The sequence below is a fragment of the Notamacropus eugenii genome, chromosome 6 (genome assembly GCF_028372415.1).
Source record: "Notamacropus eugenii isolate mMacEug1 chromosome 6, mMacEug1.pri_v2, whole genome shotgun sequence".
Taxonomy (NCBI): domain Eukaryota; kingdom Metazoa; phylum Chordata; class Mammalia; order Diprotodontia; family Macropodidae; genus Notamacropus; species Notamacropus eugenii.
The window spans coordinates 101,927,553-101,949,657 of NC_092877.1; the positions used below are offsets into that span (position 1 = coordinate 101,927,553).

Here is a 22,105-nt window from a genome sequence, read left to right on the forward strand (position 1 = left end):
AAGTGAAAAAAATAGAAGAAAATGTAAAATAACTCATTTGGAAAAATGACCTGAAAAATAGATCCAGACGAGAAAATTAAGAATTATTGGACTACCTGAGAGCCATGATCACAAATAAAAGAGCCTAAACAGCATCTTTCTGGAAATTACAAGGGAAACTGCCTTAATATACTAGAACTGGAGGTTAAGATAGATATTGAAATAATCCTCCAACCACCTACTGAAAGAGATCCCAAAATGAAAACTCTGAGGATTATTGTAGCCAAATTTCAGAACTCTCTGATCAAGGAGAAAATACTGCAAGTTGCCGGAAAGTGTTCATATATCAAGGAGCCACAGTCAGGATTACTTAGGATTTAGCAGTTTCTATATTAAAGGATCAGACTGCTTAGAATATGATATTCCAGAAGGCAAAAGAGCTTGGATTACAACCATGAATCAACTACCCAGCAAAATTGGGCACGATCTTTTAGGTGAAAAGATGGATGTACAATGAAAAAGGGGACTTTCAGACTTTCCTGTTGAAAAGACCAGAGCTGAACAGAAAATTTTATCTTAAAATATAAGACTCAAGAGAAGCTTAAAAAGGTAAACAAGAAAGAAAAAAAACCATGGTATTCAAACTGTTTCCATCTCTATGCGGGAAGATGATACTTGTAACTCTTAAGAACTGTATCTCTATTAGGGCAGTTAGAAGGAGTATACTTAGAGGATGTGAGTATAAGCTGACTTTGTGGTGATAAAAAAATTAAGTAGTAAAAAAAGAATTTTACTGGGAGAAGAGGAAAGGGGGAAGTAGAGCAGGATAAATTATATTACATGAAGAGGCATGAAAGACCTATTACAACAGAGGGAATGAAGGGAGGGGGTGAGCATTGTTTGAACCTTACTGAATTTGGCTCAAAGAGGGAATAATATACACACTTGGTTGGATAGAAAAATCTATCTTACCCTACAGGAAAAGTAAGGAGAGTAGGAGAGGAAAGGGGAAAGAAAAAGGAGGGGGAGCTGATAGAAAGGAGGGCAGATTGGGAGAGGTGGTGGTCAGAAACAAAAAGCTAGTGAGTAGGGACAGGGTGAAAGAAGAGGGAAAAGTATAAATGGGGGGAGGTGGAATAGGATGGTGGGAAATACACAGTAATCATAACTGTGAATGGGATGTTCTCCCAAAAAATAGAAGCAGATAGCAGAATAGATTAAAAAACAGAATGCTAATTGAAGCAGATAGACACAGAGTAAAAGTAAAAGGCTGCAGAGTATATTATGCTTCAGCTGAAGTAAAAAAAAAAGAGGGATAGTAATCTTGATCTCAGACAAAGCAAAAGCAAAAATAGATCCAATTAAAAAAGACAAGGAAGGAAACTATATCTTGCTAAAAGGTACCATAGACAATGAAGTAATATAAATACTGCAAATATATGCAACAAGTGATATAGCATCCATATTCTTAGAGGAGAAGTTAAATGAGTTATCAGAAGAAATAGATAGCAAAACTATACTAGTGGAGGATCTCAACTTTCCCTTCTCAGAAATAGATATGTCTAACCAGAAAATAAGAAATGTAGGAGGTGAATAGAATTTTAGAAAAGGTAGATATGATAGACCTCTGGAGAAAATTGAATGAGGATAGAGAGGAATATACTTTTATCTCAATGGTACATGACACCCACACAAAAATTGACAATAAAACCTCACAATCAAATACAGAAAGGAAGAAATATTAAATGCATCCATTTCAGATCATGATGCAATAAAAATTACATGTAATAAAGAGCCATGGAAAGAAAGATTAAAAGTTCACTGGAACTAAATAATCCTAAAGAATGTATGTGTCAAACAACAAGTCATAGAAACAATCAGTATTTTTCATCAAACAGAATGACAATAGCGAGACAACATACCAAAATTTATGGGATGCAGACAAAGCAGTACTTGGGGAAATTTTATATCTCTAAATATAAAAGCAGATCAATGAATTGGGCATGCAATTTAAAAAGTTAGAAAAAGAACAAATTAAAAATCCCCAATTAAATGCCATATTAGAAATTCTGAAAGTCAAAGGAGAAATTAGTAAAATTGAATGTAAGAAAACTATCAAAGTAATTGGGAAAACCCAATAAAATAGATAAACCTTTGGTTAATTTTATTTAAAAGAGAAAGAAAAAAATCAAATTACCACTACCAAAATGAAAAGGGCGAATTCACCATCAATGAAGAAGAAATTAAAGCAATAATTAGGAGTTGTTTTGCCCAAGTGTATGCCAATAAACATGATCATCTAAGTGAAATTGCTGAATTTTTACAAAAATATAAATTGCCCAGATTAAGAGAAGGGGAAATAAAATATTTAACTCTATTTTAAAAAAAGAAATTGAACAAGCCATCAATGAAATCCTGAAGAAAAAGTCTCCAGGGCCAGATGGATTTACAAGTTACTTCTACCAAACATTTAAAGAACAGTTAATTCCAGTATTATATAAATTATTTGGGAAAATAGGTGAAGGAGTTCTACCAAATTCCTTTTATGACATAAATATGGTGCTGATACCTAAACCAAGAAGAGCAAAACAGAGAAAGAAAATTGTAGACCAATTTCCCTAATGAATATTGATGCAAAATTTTAAAATAAAATATTAGCGAGAGATTAGAGCAGTTTATTATGAAGATAATGACTATGAACAAGTGGAATTTATGTTAGGAATGCAGGGCCAGTTCAATATTAGGAAAACTATTAGCATAATTGACCGTACAAATAACAAAATCAACTGAAATCATATATTTATCTCAATAGAAGCAGAAAAAGCTTTTGACAAAATATAGTACCCTTTCCTATTAAAAAACAGTAGAGAGAATAGGAATATATGCAAACATTATCTGTAATGGGTATAAGCTAGAAGCCTTCCCAATAACATTGGGGTGAAACAACGATGCCCATTATCACAGGTACAATTCAGTGTACTAAAAATGTTAACTTTAGCAAATTGAAGGAATTAGACTAGACAATGAGGAAAGAAAACTATCACTCTTTGCAGATGATATGATGGTATACTCAGAGAATCCTCGACAATCAACTAAAAAACTACTTGAAATAATTAACAACTGTAGAAGAGTTATAGGATATATAATAAATGCACATAAATCATCAGCATTTCTATATATTACCAACAAAGTTCAACAAGAAGAAATCCCATTTAACTGTAGACATTATAAAATATTTGGGAACCTACTTGCCATGACAAACCCAGAAACTATATAAACACAATTGTGAAACACTTTTCACACGAATAAAATTTGTTTACAAATGGAAAAATATCACTTTGCTCTTGGATAGGCCAAACTAATATAATAAAAATGACAATCCTACCTAAATTAATTTACTTATTCAAACTACCAAAAATTATTTTATAGAACTAGGAAAAATAATAATAAAATTCTTCTGGAAGAATAAAAGGTCACGAATGTCAAGAGAACGAATAAAAATGCAAAACAAGGTGGCCTCGTTGTACCAGATGTAAAACTGTATTATAAAGCCACCATCATCAAAACAATTTGGTACTGGCTAAGAAATAGAATGATGGTTCAGTGAAATAGATTAGGTACACAAGACACAGTGGTAAATTATTATAGTATTCTACTGTTTGAGAAACCCAAAGACCCCAGCTTCTGGGATAAGAACTTACTGGATGACAAAAACTGCTGGAGAAACTGGAAAATAGTATGATAGAAACTATGCATAGACCAACATCTTACACCATATGCCAAGATAAGGTCAAAATGGGTTCATGATTTAGACATAAAGGCTGATAACATAAGCAAGTTAAGAGAATAAGGAATAGTTTACCTATAAGATCTATGGAGAAGGGAAGAATTTATGACCAAATGAGATAGAGGATATTATAAAATGCAAAATGGATAATTTTGATGGCATTAAATTAAAAAGATTTTGCAGAAACAAAACCAATGCAACCAAGATTAGATGGAAAGCAGAAAGAAGGGAAACAGTTTTTACAATGAATGTTTCTAATAAAAGTCTCATTTCTCAAATCTGAGTCAAATTTATAAGACTATATAATATAGTCTTATAGTAAAAGGATATGAAATGGCAGTTTTCAGAAGAAGAAATTAAAACTACCTATATTGATAAAACTGTTGATTAGAGAAATGCAAATTAAGACAGCCTTCACATACTACCTCACACCTATCAGATTGGTTAATATGACAGAAAAGAAAGATAAAAAGTGTTGGAGAAGATATTGGAAATTGGGACACTAGTGCATTATTGGTGGAGTTATGAACTAATCAGGAGAGCAATTTGGAACTATACCCAAAAGGCAATCAAACTGTTCATACCCTTTCATCCAGCAATACCACTGCTAGGTCTGTATCCCAAAGAGATCATAAAAAAGGGGAAAGGACCTATATATGCAAAAATGTTTATAGCAGTTCTTTTTGTTGTGGCAAAGAATTGGAAATTGAGGGGGGATGCCCATCAATTGGAGAATGGTGAGCGAGTTGGGGTATATGAATGTAATGGAATACTATTGTTATATAAGCAGTGATGAGCAGGTGGATTTCAGAAAAACCTGGAAAGATGCACATATACTGATGCTGAGTGAAGTGAGCAGAACCAGGAAAAGACTGTACACAGTAAGAGTAACATTTTGTGATGATCAGCTATGCTTGACTTAGCTCTTCTCAGCCATACAGTGATCCAAGACAATAACAAAATGTGATGGAAAGTGCTATCCACATCCAGAGAAAGAACTATGGAGTCTGAATGCAGATTGAAGCATACTATCATCACTTTTTTTTAATGGCTTTTCCCTTTTGTCCTGTTTCTTCTGTCACAATATGACTAATGTGGAAATATGATTTACATGATTACACATTTATACCCTGTGTCAGGTTGCTTGCTATCTTGGGGAAGGAGAGTGAAAAAAATCTTATAAAAATGAATGTTCAAAACTATACTATTTACAAAAAAGTCAGAATTTTTATTATCCATAAAAATGAGGATAACTCCTATTTCATAATTTTGTTTTCATAATTTTTATTATCAAATGAGATATGTGTAAAATGCCTTTTTATCTGTAAAGTCTATGTAAACATGTAATATTTCTCTATTCCTGTATCATAATTTTTGCTGGCATAACTTCTTTATGGGTACACAGTGAGGTTTTTCTTAGATCTCCCATTCTAGCTGTGATGAAATCTAACTACCCTCAGTCTGAGAGCTGATAACTACCAGGGCAGAGCTATAGCTGTGGCTATCTACAGCAATAGGTAGCTATCTGTAAGAGCACCTTGATTTAAAAGCCTTAAGCAATCTCCAACTAGGAGGACATCTGATCACATCTTATGTTTTCCTGGATTTAAAGGCTTCCCTCCCAACTTCCTGCCTTACTCATTATTCTACTAACCTCTTAAGTCATTTCTTTAATGACACATCAGAGAAAATCCACAGAAAAGAATAGATGACACCATTCTCCTCCCATTCCTCCAGGATAAGTTAAAAAAAAAAGTATCCTGTCATAAAATCTAAGTATCATAAATATAAAACTGGAAGGAACCTTTAAGGTCATCTAGTCTAAAATCCTCATTTTAAAAGAAGGAAATAATCAGGGACCAGAGAGGAAATTGACTTGCCGGGAGTCATATAGTAATCTGTGGAATTAGGATTTGAACCAGGGTCCTTACATCAAAGCCAGCACACACTCCTTCTATTGTACCATGAGAACCAAGTCTCTTACTTCTATGACCACTGGAGAAAAAAAGTGCTGTCATTTGTAATAAACAAATATAATTTCAGTACATCCATAAACTTTTGTCAAAGATCTGGCACCTAATATAGAAAGGTATCATTATATATTATTATAACACTTGTGAGACCTAGATATGTACTGATCACTTCTTCCTTTGAGGGAAGTAGTTAGTCAGGAGCCTATGGAAATATGTAGTAGATTCTCTTGGTGAATCAGGTCTTAGAGCACTCAGGAGGACTTGGGCTCACCTCTAGATCTTAAATCAGTTCACTAAAAAGTTTAACAAAGAGAAACTTCTACTAAAGGTAATAGAACTGTTTGTCAAAACAATAACTAGTTTTTTTTTTTCTTTATAACTGAAAGGCAGTTCAGTTCATGGAAATTTAAGCTTATTTGGGGATTAAGGGATTTGGGCATCACAACTGAGGTAACTGTCCCCAGGGCCAAGGAATTATTTATAATTGATCCCTTGCTATTATCATTCTCATACACATTCTGTGTAGTAAACAGTTTTTAAAACTTTGTACAGGGGTAGAAATAGGCAACCTGAACTCCTTTGTTCAAGTGCTATTTTTAGAATTTGCTAATTTGTCTCAGTCTGACCTGAGGCTGCAGTAATGGAGATGTGTGTTGAGTTGGAGACAGAGTACTAGGATGTAGTAGACAGTTGGAGAGAGAAGAATGAAAGTCTGGAACAGAATTTGGAAGTCATCCCCACAAAATACTGAAATTGGATTTGACACTTTTAAATCTTACATTTTGGCAATTTTAATGTATTTAGAACTAAGTTGTGGACTAAATACTGCCAGATGCATAAGTTACTTAGATGTCAGAAACTTTAGCACTCTCAAACCAACTGACTAGCATTTATTTATTTATTTTCGAAGTTATATTAATGACTTTTTTTTACAACACAATCATTTTCTAAAATCATTCCCATTTCCACTAAATCCTCCTATTATGTGAAAGGGAAGATTTTTTTCCTACTAAATTAAGGATAGAAATGACCATACAAGGTAAAATTAACAATTTTGATTACATAAAACTGAAAAGCTTCTGCCCAAACAGAATAAAATACATTTGGGACCAGAAGGAAGCAATTAACTTGGAACAGTTCTTTACAGCAGATCTCTTCAACAGAGGTCTAGTATCCAACATGCATAAAGAACAGATACAAACATATAAAAAATAGAGCAATTTCCAATAGATAAGTGGCCAAAGGATGTGAACAGATAGTTCTCAAATGAACAAATGCAAGCTGTTGACAACCATAAGAGGGAAAATGTTCCACATCACTAATAAGAAAAATGCAATTAAAATCATCCCGAGGTTCTATATCATGCTTAATCAAGTTGACAAAAATGACATAAGGGGAAAATGCCAATTGTTGGAGGGGGATTGGGAAGATAGGCACACTAATGCATTATGAATTGGTGAAACAATCATGGAAAACGATTTGGAACCATGCCTCAAAAGTCACTAAGCTCTCTATACCCTTTGACTCAGTTATACTACTGTATCAAAGAGGTTAGACAGAGGATATGGATCTATATGGTCAAGACTATTTATGGCAGTCCTTTTTACTACAAAATGTGGCAAAGAATTGGAAAGAAAATTGCCTGTCTTTTGAGAAATTAGAGCAAATGAATGCAATTTGATTTTATTGTATCATAAGAATTCAATTCAATAAACATTTATTAAGCAACTACTGTGTGCCAGGCACTGTGCTGAGCACCAAGGAAACAAATAAGAAAAAGAAAAAAAGACAGTTTTTGCATTTCAATTGCTTACAGTCTAAGGGAGGGAAGGGGGAAAGACAACACACAAAAGGATGCTGGAAAGGAGAGACACCAAGGGCTATCCCATAGCTACCCACATGGAGGCATCTTGTTCTGTGGAGTTGAAGACAGGCAGAACTTCAAGATGCAAAGTTGAGTGAGAAATAAGAAATATGACAGATTCTGAGGAACATGGAAAAACTTATGAACTCATGCAAAGCAAAATATGGAAAATATAGAAAGGTCGATATGATAATATGGAAAAACTTATGAACTGACGTGCAAAATGAACAGAAGTGAGAGAACAGTTTACACGATGACCACAGTATACTGAGGAAACAACTCTGAAAGACCTTAGAATTTTGACAAAGGAGCAACCAGTAATGGCTGTAAAAGACTGAGCTTGAAGCAAATCTTCAACCTTTTGATAAAAAGGTATAGAATCATATATGCATTCTCAGATAAGGCCAATATTTTGGTTTGTTTTGCTTGACTATACATATTTCTTAAATTTGAGGTCTTCTATTTGGTGTTGGTGGTAAAGAGGTGAATTAGATAATTAGGTGAATTACATAATACATTTGGGGTGTAGGGAAGAGCATCCCTAAAGCATTTCAGAAGTTGTATACAGGAAAAAAGAGGGTAATCTAAAGAAGGGATCAAAAAAGAGCCATTTGTTTCTACCTGGAGTGGAAGAAGAATTTAGTATTTTTCATTTCTGGCACAAATGAAAAAATAAAAAAAATAATTAAATACTCATTTTAAAATTTATTTAATTCTAAACTTCTCTGGTTAGTGAGAAACCCAAAGGGATGCAGATCCATCTTGCTTTTGAAAATCTGTCTGTCCAGGCCATTTCTTATTTATGTTTTGAAAAGTTCAAAATCGAACACAAAATTCTGTAATCAAGATGAAAGGAGTAAAACATATAATAGTTTTGTTTCATCAAGCAGATCAATAATATCAGCTTTTGACTTATGGCACAACCTTGAGAATCATTTTGCTAAAATCAATCTGTGTTTAACTACTTCCTCTAAGTATTCTGCTTTCAACTCTGTCAAAGGTGAACTTGAGATGCTTCTGTTAATTTAACTAATCAGACATTTTTCCTCTTAGGGTGATTTTACCCTGATCAGTTTCAAGATGGGCAGAGTGAATCCTTTCTGGGCTGAGCAAGCATCTATCTTAAGAAACCAGTTAAGCTTTCAATAAGAATAGTGGGGAGGAGATTTCTCTGCAGAATATCATTTCAGAATTGAGCATTAATAAAGACTGATAAGGTTTCTAATTCAGATTAGACTAAGGACTTCTGACTATAGTACTGCCCTAATATTAGGTTTCAATATGTAGGCTAAAGAGGGAACAGGAAGGAGGGGGACTGTTAAGATGCTTCCATACTGTTTAAGTCAGTCTGTCTGTCTGTCTATCTACTTATCTATCTACCTACAGATATACGTACACACTCTATGCTATATAATCTCACAATTTCTGGAATGGTCCTCTTCATTCTTCATATTTTGAAATGTTAGCGATCATTCATAATTATTGAATTAATCATAAAAAATCAGAATAAAAAGTATATATAGCATTACATAATGCCAGAGAAGAAATGAAAAAATGTCAAAAAGAAATGAAAAATTAGTGCCAAGGTATCCATATAAATTAATGCCAAGGGACAGATATAAGTAGCAAAAGCTGTGAATTCAGAGGACATGGCTTACCTTTAATAAGAAGCAACATTTTCCAAATATATCAACTGTACCCATATTCTCACCTGAGAGAGTGAATTAAAGTGAATTAAAATGAATTAAATTTCCAAAATTCTGTACTTGGGAAGAGACTCTATGCTAAATTCATTTACAATTTTTTAAAATAGGGAATTATTTTTATACTTTTGATGGGGGGAATGGGACCTGGACCCCTGACAGGAAAAGACTATGTGTTTGCCCCTGAACTTTCCCACACATTTCTACCTAGATAGATACTCAACAGTGCTTTTAACTTCCCTTTCATTTTGGTCCTGCTACTTAACTCCTTTCATTCTTTGTACCTGGTCTACCTCAGACTATTTACCACTACTTAACCCCACCCAAATTTTCTGTCTTTTTCTGCATAAAAGTACCAATCTTACCCCCATTAAATTGTGCGTCACAATACTGTGCAGATTTGCTAGAAATCTTGCCTGCCCAATCCATGTATAATAAAACCTCATTACTCTGACCAAAAGAAGGCTTGAATGGTCAAATTCTTTTGAGGCAGACCCACCCAGGGTTCCTAGAACCCCAAACCACAACACCTTGACTTTGAAATAATCAAGATTCAACTAGGAAAAGGAAGATATTTTTCCTCTTCTGGACCACAATATCTTTGTGCAGGGATATAGAAAAGACTGCTAACCCTACTAGCATCTGTGTCCATGCTGTGTGGCCAGAAGGAGTAAGGGACAGAGGGCTTAACTGCCTTTGCACCTCTCCTTCGGATGTAGCAGGGTAGCTGGGGAGCAAGAAAATTCACCCAGGTTATGGCTGTATACATTGTTTGAAGTTCAACAGCAACCATTAAAAAGCATTCATGCGTGGGTCAGGGGAAAAGAATCCAACCCACCTTGACTCTATCCTTTCTCTAATGTTAGCCTATATCCTTTTAAATAATGAAAGGACTGGATCTAACATAAGAATATCTACATAATGAAAATTATATAGTTTAACATTATTAAGTTTATCATTAGCCTATATGGCCAAACACTGAAAACCTTTGACTTCTCAAGTGCTCCCCTCAAAAAGAGGAATTGCCACTGCAGGAAACCGCTCCACTGGTCAGTGGTAGGAGTTCTGAATGTAGATTTGAGACCTGGGTCCAAATAACTTTTTTTTTAAACTTGCTGTGTGACCACAGCAATTACTTAATCTGACTGAAATTTAGTTTTCTCTTCTGTAAAATTAGTATAATACTACCAGTTCTATAAATTAAAAAAACAACAAGAAGCTCTCCTTGTAACATAGAAAAAACAAGCAAAACAAACCAACAGTGACCGCAAGGTATGCAACATTCTAGATCTCTAGTTCCCCATTTCTCTACCAAGGGAAGGAAAATGTCTTTCATCATCTATTCTCCAAGGCCATCACTGGTCAAGTAATTAATCAGAGTTTGGCTGCTGTTAAGTAATATGTTTGTGTTATAGTAGTCGCTGTGTACCTTGTCTTCCTGATTGTATTCAGCATCGGTTCATACAGATAGTTTCCCATCCTTTGCTGAATTTCTCATATTTGTCATTTTTTATTTTGATCAGATATGATTCCATCCACGTGTGGAATTTCCTCTACCATTACATGTCAGCATGTTCTCAGCAATTTATGGTCCTGGAGAGTTGCCCGCAGCACTCAGAAGCTAAGTGACTTGCGCAAGGTCACAGAGCTAGTTTGTGGTTGAGATGCATGTCCAAAAAGACCACGTGTTCTTAGGCATAGCCTCAGAAGAGGCTATATCTAATAATATCAATTAGCATAAAGCTCAACTAAGATAGTGTTGTTATTTTTTATAAAGTAGAACTTGACTTATGGGCATATTTGGATTTTGAGTAGCCCTCTAGGTCAGAGAAAGGCAATCTGCATATGTTCCTTCTGATTTAGAAAAGTTCAGCAGAGATGGGGAATGTGTGGCTTTGAGGTCATGTGTGACCTTCTAGGTCCTTGGGTGTGGTCTTTTGATTGAGTCCAAATTTTACAGAACAAATCCTTTTATTAAGGAGATTTGTTCTGTGAAGTTTGGATTTAGTCAAAGGGCTGCACTAGAGGGCCACATGTGGCCTCAAGGCCAAAGGTTCCCCACCCTCTAATAGCAGAGGTAGGTAGCTAGGCAGCATGGATAGAATGCTGGGCCTGGAGTCAGAAAGACTCCTCTTCCTGAGTTCAAATCTGGTCTCAGATACTTACTACCTGTGTGACCCTGGGCAAGTCACTTCCCCCTGTTTGCCTCAAGTTTCCTCATCTATAAAATGAGCTGGAGAAGGAAATGGCAAAATCACTTCAGTATCCTTGCCAAAAAAACCCCCCAAAAGTGGGGTCATGGAGAATGAAACACAACAACAGCAGCAATGCTGAGTAGTGACTAGAAGAGCTGGTCTTAAAGTCAGGAAGATCTGGGTTCAAGTTCTGTTTCTGAAACATGCTGGTTATGACTTTTCTTAAGTGCATGTCTGATCATGTCACTCCCCGTTACCTCCAAGATCAAATATAACTGATATTAAATAAAGGAGAATACCCATTGGAGGAATCCAAAGATTCTTGAAATATTTACTCTGACAAACCAAGATAGCTTTGTCTGAACAGTGGGGAAATTATGGTGTGGTTTACTTGATATCCATTGTGGACTGAAGTTTTTAGGGGTTGCCACTAGACAACCATATGGTACCTTACGTAAAACCAATTGCATCAGGCAAATTTCTAGTGAAAAGGCTTGGAAAGCATGAAAAAAATACCTCTTGGGGTATTTGGCATCATTATAAGGCTAACAGTTTAAATGGGCAATGTAGGTAATTTATAGTCAGGGTTGAGGCATATAGGAAAAATGACATGGTCATTCATTCTCTCGTTGGTTTATATCTCTTTAATCTTCTACCAATAAAGTGGGCAAATAACAAATGAGAAGAGAGGTGACATGTCCTTGGATCAGAAAATATTTATCTTTGGCATCTCCAGTTCCCAAGATCTGTATCATAAGATATTAGTAGAATATTAGGAGTGATAGTGACTGCTGTAGCTCCTGAGAGACCTCACAGCAATATTTCTTTTGACTAGACTTTTATCACTTAATTTTAATAATAGATCACCTGTCTCTTGGCTGACCTGGTTAAATTCAACTAATTATTTGAGTATTCCTTTGTTTTTTAGTCTCACGTCTGATAAGGGAAATTTAAAAGGCTTCAGGTTTGTAGTATGTTTTTGCCCTTAGAAGTATACGTAATGAAACATGAATGACTAATAATTATACTCCCAGTTGGAGAATGAAAACTCTCTAACAATTGACTGGGGGTTAGGATCTCAGCCCAGCATTAGAAAAACTGACTCTTTTCCTTTGTGATTCCTGTAGCTCTCCCATGAAAGCATTATTTGTTGTTGTTGTTTTTTCAGTCATGTCCAACCCTTTGTTACCCCTTTTGGGGTTTTCTCAGCCAAGATACTGGAGTGGTTTGCCATTTACTTCTCCAGCTCATTTTGCAGGTGAACAACTGAAGCAAACAGGGTTAAGTGACTTACTAGGACAGCTAGTAAGCATTTGAGGTTGGATTTGAACTCAGGAAGATGAGTCTGAATGACTTCTCGTCTGGCACTTGTTCCACTGTACTACCTAGCTGCCCCATGAATCAAGGCACACAAGGAAATACAAGGACAGGATCAAACACAAATGTTTATTAGGAATAAGATTAGAGGAGTTAGATTCAGAATATGAGAACACAATTAGAAATGGTTCCAGTCACACCAATCTGAAGGAAGGTGTGTAGGAGAGTAGGGAGGGGAGGAGGGGGGTTATAGGACCACCAGTTTCTCCATGTCTGTTTTTCTGCTGTAATCCAGGCATCTGATCAAACCTATGCCTAAGAGAGGTGGACAGACAAGCATGTAATAAATGTTTGTTGAATTGAATTGGTCATAGTGACATCTGCAGTTCCCTGTTTCAAACCCAAACCTCAATGAAGACCACAAAAGGGTGTGTGTGTGTGTGTGTGTGTGTGTGTGTGTGTGTGTGTGTGTGTGTGTGTATTCATACACATATATACGCACAGAGAGAAATATCTGTTTTTAGTTATATATACCTCTCCACTTATCTGTATAGTGTTTACCTCTGTCACCCTCACTGAAGCTTGGATTTGAAATAAAGAACTACAGAAGTCATTGCCACTACTACAACTCAGTAAACATTTATTAAGCACCTTTTGTGTGCCAGGAACTGTACTAAGCACTGGGGAAACAAATAAGAAAAAGAAAGACAGTCGCACTCAGATTGCTCACAACCTAAAGAGAGAAGACCACACCCACAAGGAAGCTGGAGAGGGGAAGGAAGGACACCAGGGTATACCCGGTGTGGGGGCATCTTGTTCCATGGAGTTGAAACCAGGCAAAGCTGCAGGTGCAAAATGGAGTGAGCTAGAAGTCTGGTTTCTGCCCTCTCTAAAGGAAGGCTTCGAGAGGTGTCTAGCCAGAGGAGGCTGAGGGAAGTGTTTCCAAGGCTTGAGTTAGTGGCATGATGAAGAAATTTGAAGGGATGAGCGAATCCTGAGAGGGACATCCTCTTCTGTGGAGTAGAAACCAAGCAGAGCTACAGATGCAAACACTACCAAAGCCTCACTGCTGGTCCACGTGTGCAGGAAGAACCTACCATTTCCTCTTTTCCTTGTGTCCTTTCTTCACTCTTCCCTCTTCTTCTGTTATCTTTTCTCTTTTGGAAAAATTCTCTAAAACTCTGGCTATTAAAGAAAATCCCACCCTCCAGTTCTCTTCTCTCATTAGCTTCCGCTCTTCCCTCACTGGGAAGAAATAGAATGAACAGGGTCCTTTGTGACTTAGGTCCTCTTGAATACTGACAGCCCAAGCCTTATCCTGAGGGCTGAAACACTTTGCTGTTGGAAGTCAGATATGAACATCATATGATAAATTCTGAAATCTGCTTATCCAACCATCATCTATCGGCTTTTCACCTCTCCCTCTGCCTTCTCTTAGTAAACTATATTCTTCATCCACGCCATGATCTTCAATCCCTTGACCCCTCACTTCTCTTCCAGGCAATCTCCCCTACATTAGCTACTCTTCTTCTCCCCATCTTGACACCTTGGTGAACCATTTCAACTCTCCACTGTCCTCCCCTCTTTAAAACCTGTGAGTACAAAGCCTCATCACTTCATGCCTTGATTACTGCAATAGCCTGTTGATGGGTATGCCTGCCTAAAGTCTCTCCTCATGCTAATCTATTCTCCATTCAGATACTAAAGTGATTTTTTCCTAAATCACAAGTCTCATCATGTCACTCCCTTACTCAATAAACTAATGGCTCCCCGTTGCCTCCAGGAGCAAATACAAAATGCTCTGTTTGGCCTTCAAAAGCCCTTCATAACTTAGCCCCCTTTACCTTTCCAGTCTTTCTATACCTTACTCCCCAACAGAGATACTCTTTGATCTGGTCATACCCCCACTCTTAGGTGTCCCACACACAAGGCATTCCATCTCTTGGCTCTGGGTATTTTCTCTGGCCATCTCCATGCCTGGAACTCTATCCATTATCTACTCTATTAACCTCTTGGCTTCCTTTAACCCAACTAAAATCCCAGCTTCTATAGGAATCTTTCCCTGTCCCCTCTCAGTTTTCTAGTGTTTGCACTCCTTAATTATTTCCTATTTATCTGTATATAGCTTCCTTGGTATATATTTTCTTAAATGTTTTCTCCACCATTAGATTACAAACTCCTTGAGGGCAGGGACTTTCTTTTGTCTCTTTTTGTATCCCTACTGTTTAGCATAGTACCTGGTACATAGTTGGTGTTTAATAAATGTTAATTGAATGAATGAATGTGGTGAGACTTTAATTCAGCAAATGCTTATTAACCTCCTCCTATATACAATTCATGAGATCAAGCAGGATACAAAGATAATAGTCAAGGAGTTTAACTGAAAAATGAGGAAGGGAATAAACATTTATATAGTTTCTACTATGTGCCAGACACTGTGCTAAGTACACAACCCTGAGAAGTAGGTGTTGTTATTATTTCCACTTTGCCATTGAGGAAACTGAGGCAAATAGAGACTAAGTGACTTACCTAGAGTCATAGGGCTAGTAAGTGTCTGAGGCCATGTTTGAACTCAGGTCTTTTTGTACAACGTACCATTAGCTGCCTCTGAGGAGAGGAATAACTAGGAGAAAATAGTAACAATTGGGAGAGTATGGGGGAAGAAAAAAGACAAGAGGTGAGCTTAGAAGGAAGTTAGGAATAGTGAGTGGCAGAGGGAAGGAGGAAGGAAAAGGCAAATGAGACACAGAAGGATAAGTAAGTCAATTTAATAAGCCTAGAATTATCTGGAAAGGTTCGTGAGTCCCAAGTGGTAGAGGCCTTTAAGTGATCTTTGGAAAGTAAAAGCTCCCAAATTATGTGTAGTATAGATTTTTTTGTTGTGTCATTTTTGTCCCGTCCTACTCTTTACAACCCTATTTGAGGTTTTCTTGGCAAAGATCCTGGAGTCTTTTGCCATTTTTCTCTCCAGCTCAATTTATAGATGACTTGCCCAGGGTCATACAATTAATGATTGTCTGAGGCTAGATTTGAACTTGACTCTTCCTGACTCCAGACCCAACACACTATCCACTGTACCGCCTAGCTGGCCACATAGTATTGACCAGGAGTGGGGAACCTGCAGCCTCAAGGCCATATGTGGCCTTCTAGGTCCTTGAGTGCAGCCTTTTGACTGAGTGCAAGTCTTACAGAAAAAATCTTTTTATTAAGGGGATTTGTTCTGTGAAGTTTGGATTCAGTCAAAGAACCACACTTGAGGACCTAGAGTACCACATGTGGCCTCAAGGCCAGAGATTTCCCACCCCTAGTATAGACAGTGATATGCAAAATAAGTAAGGAAATAGCACTAGATGTCCCAGGTAAATTCACTTCAACTGGTGGAGATAAACTACATTTTTAGTTGCTGAAAGAACTGTTAGAAATGATTTCCATCAATGATGTTTGAAAGAGGAGAGTAAAGAATGAGAATGAAATAGATCAGATGTTGTTCTGGTTTTTAAGCGTGAGAAGAGAAAGGCATCTGAAAATTATGCGCCAGAGTGGTTAACTTTCATTCCTGCTAAAGTACCTTGGTAAAGGGATGGTTAGTAAACTTCAAGAAAAGGAAGCAGTGATCACAAATAAACTTCATGATTGCGTCAAGAACAAGGCTAGACTAGTCTAATGAAAGGGTTATTCAACTTATAAGAGCAATAATATAGAGGAAAGTTTAAACAAAGTATTTGTTTTATGTTCTCATGAAAAAGATGGAAAGATGTGGACTGGACGATGACAAAAGTCAGCAAGCATTTATTGAGTATCTGCTTTGTGCCAGGGTCCTATGCTTAGTGATGGGCATACAAAAAAAGGAAAAAAAAAATTAGTCCCTATCCTCAAGGAGCCCACAGTCAGGAATAGTCAGTCTTGCATCACCAACTGCCTATTTTGATATTTCAAATTGTATGTCCCATAGACATCTAAAGCTCAACATGTCCCAAACTATAGCTTGCCTTTTTTGACAAAATCCTCTCCATTCCCCTATTTCTGTTGCAGGAAACACTATCCTTTTAATGTTCTAAGTTCACAACTTCTGTGTTACCTTTGATTCTTCACTCCCCCTGAAGGATCAGACATAATTCATTTAGTTGCCAGATCTTGTGTTTTCTGTCTTCTAAAGCTTCCTTGCATCTGATACCTTCTCTGTGTTCCTTCAGCCACCTCCCTGGTTCAGGTCCTCTTCACTTCTCACCTGGATTATTGCATAGTAGGTACTGCCCTATGAAAATGGTCCCTCTACTCCAAGTCTTGATAGATAACAATCCATCCACATATCTGCCAAAAGTGATTTTCCTAAAGCATTTGGTGATGTAACCCCTACTCAGTAACTAGAGTGACTCACAAATATCTCTAAGATCATTTTGGCAGTAAAGTCCTTACAAGTCCCAAACCTAAATGTCAAGCCTAGTCTTATCTTGCTCTCCTCCCTTCCCTCTTTGGTTCAGCCAAACACATCTTCTTGCTGATCTTGTCTCACATGATTCGTTCTCCCATCTCCTGCCTTTGCATTGGCAGTCCTCTAAGCCTGGGAAATGTAATTTATTCCATTCTCACCTATTTCTCTTAGAATCCTTTGGATTCTTTAATACTCAGCTCAAGCAACACCTTCCACCTGAAGCCTTTCCTGATTCAAAAGCTCCTTGTGCCCCACCCCCAAAGCACCTTGTCTTTGTTTTGTATACATTCTACATAGACTTGTTTAAGAACATATTCTGTCCCCAGACAGAAACTGCTTGAGGATCAAGGACTGTTTCATTATTGTCTCTATGTTCTTAGTATTTATTTAGCACAGCGCCTGGCACTAGTAGATACCTAAAAATGCTTGTCGATTCATTTATTCTCTCAGATTAATTTGACTTTGGTCCTAGAGAAATAGTTTCTTCCCATTTGTGGTCTCATCTTGGGTTCAAAATGTATCATTTCCTTTCTGCTAAAAATCAACTAAATGACATTTTATTGTAATTTGTAGCACTTTTGGGGTGATACACAGAATTACGGAATTTTACAATTGGACCTTAAGTGCCATCTAATTCAACCCTTGTACGTACCCATACATTGCAAATGCTACCCAGAGGCCTGGGATTTAATATTATCCTGTGTTTATCTGGAACCAGAATCTTTTTATGTTCCTGATGGTATTGTGATTGTTTAATTGTAATTGCACATGGGTGTGTGCTATGCAAACAGTATTATTGCCTGTGAAATCGCATAGGTGACATATACAAGCAAAATTAATCTTTTAACTGAAAACTACAACTATCACTGGCAAAGATTAGATTTTCCAAATACCATATCTGTATATCACAATCAGAAATGTAACTGAGGAAATTTTATGGATGAGGCAGGTTACAAAAATGATACCCTATATGAAAACCAAACCTCTAACCCTGAGGCTGATGGTGGCACCCCAATACCCTGCCAAATCTTTCTCAGTCATCTGATTAAGAGGTCAGGGTCAGTAAGGTGTTTGTGCAGCAGTACAGGCCACACCCACCTCCTCTGTGAACAGAAAAATGGTCCTCTCTTAGTCAGTCCCTGCTGGGCTTTTTGGCTAGAAAAATCTTTGCCTGAAATGGAAGAAAGATTGCTCATAATCTGCATGATATTAACTATATAGGAGTTTAGGAAATGTTGAAATTAAAATGCATTGTGTTAATAGGTTAACTTAAGGGTCTTGGTTTTGTAGCACTGTTAAATTATGGTTTGTGGACTATATTACGTAATATTACTTGGTGGGGAGCAAATCCCAGCTCTGTTCAAATCAAAATAAAAAGGGAATGAACTTAGAAGCAATAGGAAAAATCGAGGTTAGGTACTAGGAATAACTTTTGGATTAGAATACCCAAAGTGTCAGTGCATCAGCTAAAGCTAGAGGCCTCAAAAGTGTTGATGACACTTTTCCATCATGAGGAGGAGCGTAAGTATCTGTGACGCACGAGCAAACGCTAATCCAGATGCAAATTTAATAGTTTTGGATTTCCGAAATACTTTTTCCTTCTTGAGCACTAGCTTGCTTTTGACCATGGTGTATTTCATCAAACTTTGTATATATGTCACAAGTGTGATGATTTACCTGCTTTTCAGATTTTTTATTCTATTTATTAAGTCACACCTACCATAATCATGGGTAGCTAGGTGGCATAGCGGATAGAGCAGTGGATCTGAAGTCAGGAAGACCTGAGTTCAAATTTATCCGTAGACACTTAAGCTGATGACCATGGGCAAGTCACTTCACCTGTTTGCCTTAGTTTCGTCATCTGTAAATTGAGCTGGAAAAGGAAATGGCGAATAACTCCAATGTACTTACCAAGAAAACACCAAAAGGGATCCTTGAAAAGGGACTGAAAATGACTAAACAATACAATATTCACCTCTTTTAACATGACATGTCCTAGTTGCCTTATTAGGAAATAAATACTATTATGTAAATTAGTACCATATTTTTGTAGAAGCAAAAGTTTGCAAGGAATAGTATACACTCCAAAAATGGTACATAGATGAACTGGGTCAAGGGCCATTCATTTCACCACATGGTGGTGAGCAGAAAAAGCCATTCCAAGACCACATACTAAAAAGTGCTGTCTTGGACAATAGAAACAGAGGCACACATAGTGAGAACAATCTAACCATGCCCTCTGGTGCATAGGAAGTAGACAGAAAGAAAAGGTAGAAATATAATTATAAAACAGTACTAAAAGCTCCTTATTAAAATGGTCTGGTGAGGTCTTTGAAACTTTTGTTGGAGTTCTGTCATGTCAGTTATGTCCAATTCTTCATGACCCCATTTGGGGTTTTCTGGCAAAGATAATGGAATGGTTTGCGATTTCCTTCTCCAGTTCATCTTATAGGTGAGGAAACTGAGGCAAACAGAGTTAAGTGACTTACCCAGGGTCACACAGTTAGAAAGAATCTGAGGCCAGATTTGAACTCAGGAAGATGAGTCTTCTTGAATTTCAGGTCTGGCATTCTATCCACTGTGCCACCTCGCTTGCCCTTTGAGGCATACTATATTTATTTGCATATTTTTTCCCTCTTTCACTACTTGTGTATTTTTTTCTCCGCTCCTCAGCTGTACTTTTTCAATATTAAGTCAATCCACAATGCCAATGGTGTGGGTGCTCCCTAACATGGTACAGATTGCAATGCGTACACTCTTCATTCTGAATAACTTTACCTATTTCCCCATTAAGTGGTCCATGAGAAGGTCACATGATGTGCCAGGTATCTTCCTCTTATCTCTTGCATATGGATTCTCCATATGTTCTCTCTTGGTATGTGACCAGCCCATCTCCCTTTTTTCTAGTTGTGCATCTCTTTCAATATCTTATATGACATCTTGTCCATGCAGCTCTCTATTTGTAATGTAAATAGCCTATTTACACCTAGACCTCTGGCGTCCCAGTAATTCACATTGTTGACCCCCTGAGCTTGTACTAGTATGTGATTTGCACCTATTATCATTAAAACAGCATTAGTGTTGGTTTGTATATGTTTGCATATGCATGCATGCATGTGTGTGCGTGATATTGTTTCAAGGAAAGGCTCGGGTCGTTCAAAGGGCTGCACAATTTCCTATTTGCATTCTAGTTATTTTCCATTCATTGTTCATCTGCACATCTGCAGTATCTGTCTAAGATCGATATGCATCCTGTCCTGTTCATATCTGGAAAAAATAAAGAAAACTCTTTGCCACTCTTTCTCTCCTACGTTCTCTTACCATTACTAACCTTGTTTTGAAATAGAAAGCACTGCTGCCAACAGAAATTTCTCCAATCATTTCTGTACAGACATTGTTCTTGCTGGGGCAAACCAGTTAGATTGGGCAAGTTGTTTACTCCTGGCTCCAGTGAAAGAGAGTTCTATCTCTTTCTGCTGTTTCTCCCCAATTCTGTGTTGGCCCATCATACCTTTTGCCTGTCACCCTCCTCCTTTCCTTGATCTACAGATACAGGGTTCTCCTTCCTGCCTGCAGTATACCATATTCTTGTAGGAAGATCCCCACATTCAGTAAGCCAGACAGGTGCTGCTTTATGATCTGGACTCAGAGTATTCATTAAACATTGAACTTGAAAATTGAAAAGAAATTCCAAATTTAAGTAATCACTTTTAGCCCTCTTTTAACTCCTTTTTGTCCCTCCCAAATTTCCACCACTTGGCTACCTAGAATGAGTCAGTTCTTTCAACCTAAGAAGAATTTTTCAAGGACAGGAGAGATATCTGGGGGGAAAAAAAGAAGGAACAGTAGGAGATTTAGATGTTAATTAACTTGGCTAGTGATTGTTTAACTCTGGACAGTTTGCAGTTCCTTAGTAAAAAAAGGTATTAGAATATCCAACACTAATGAGTGGCTGAGGGTGCCAGTAAATTGAAACGCATGTACAAGCGTTGGTTCTGTACCACAGCCTGAAACCGCCCCCCCAACAAACATATCAGGAGAAAAATTGTAAGTGTGGGCAAATTAAAGGTGTCCCAGGCAGACAAGGAAGCTATAAAAGATTGTGTGTCTGGCAGTGGAATGGTCAAACATAGCTTCTCTATAGGGGGAAATATATACTTGTATACTTGGGATATACTTGGGATCTGTATATTTGGGATAGGTATGTGTAGTGATTGAGTAGACCAGAAGACCCAAGCTCAGATTTTTAATTACTTCCTAGTGTTTTGAAGTGGTTCTCAAAATGCTAGCCTGAGGTCCTCAGTGGAACCTGTGAGAGCCCATTTCAGAAACAATAGCAGAGCCAGATAAATTTTAGATCTAGTTTGTTCTTAAATATTTGTTCTATCAATTGCATTATCTTTTAATAGGTTCTATGGTTCTTGAAGTCCCATTCTTTGCCTAATCTCTCTTTCTCACTTTTGTATATAATAGACATGTAATACAAACAAATAAAAGAAACACTTATTGACTTTAGGCTTCACATGCCCTGCAATGAATGATATTTTAGAAACTGCACAGACAATAAAATTTACAATCTCTGTCCCTCTAATCTAACAATCAACTTTCAATTGTAACTGAATTCCCATTTTTTTTTAAAAAGAAGTTTTTAGTGGTTTCCAGGAATGTTTAAAAACCAGACTATTACAGTCTCCTGTAAACATAACTTATGTTGTAATATTGTGCTACTATTTATTAAAATAGATGAGAAAGTTTTAACATTTCTTTTTTTTCTTATTTATTGAAAAGTTATTAATATCTAAGCTATCTTGCTTTCACCCAAATCCTAAAAAGATTTTGGTGCCTAGAGTAACAT

The 22,105-nt window shown here is 37.0% G+C and overlaps 1 protein-coding gene across 2 annotated transcripts in view; it reads left to right on the top strand.

Annotated features, from left to right (window-relative positions):
* The window catches only part of ATP10D (ATPase phospholipid transporting 10D (putative)), a 119,285-nt gene that overhangs the window by 23,220 nt on the left and 73,960 nt on the right, over positions 1 to 22,105 (top strand). The window lies entirely within an intron of this gene.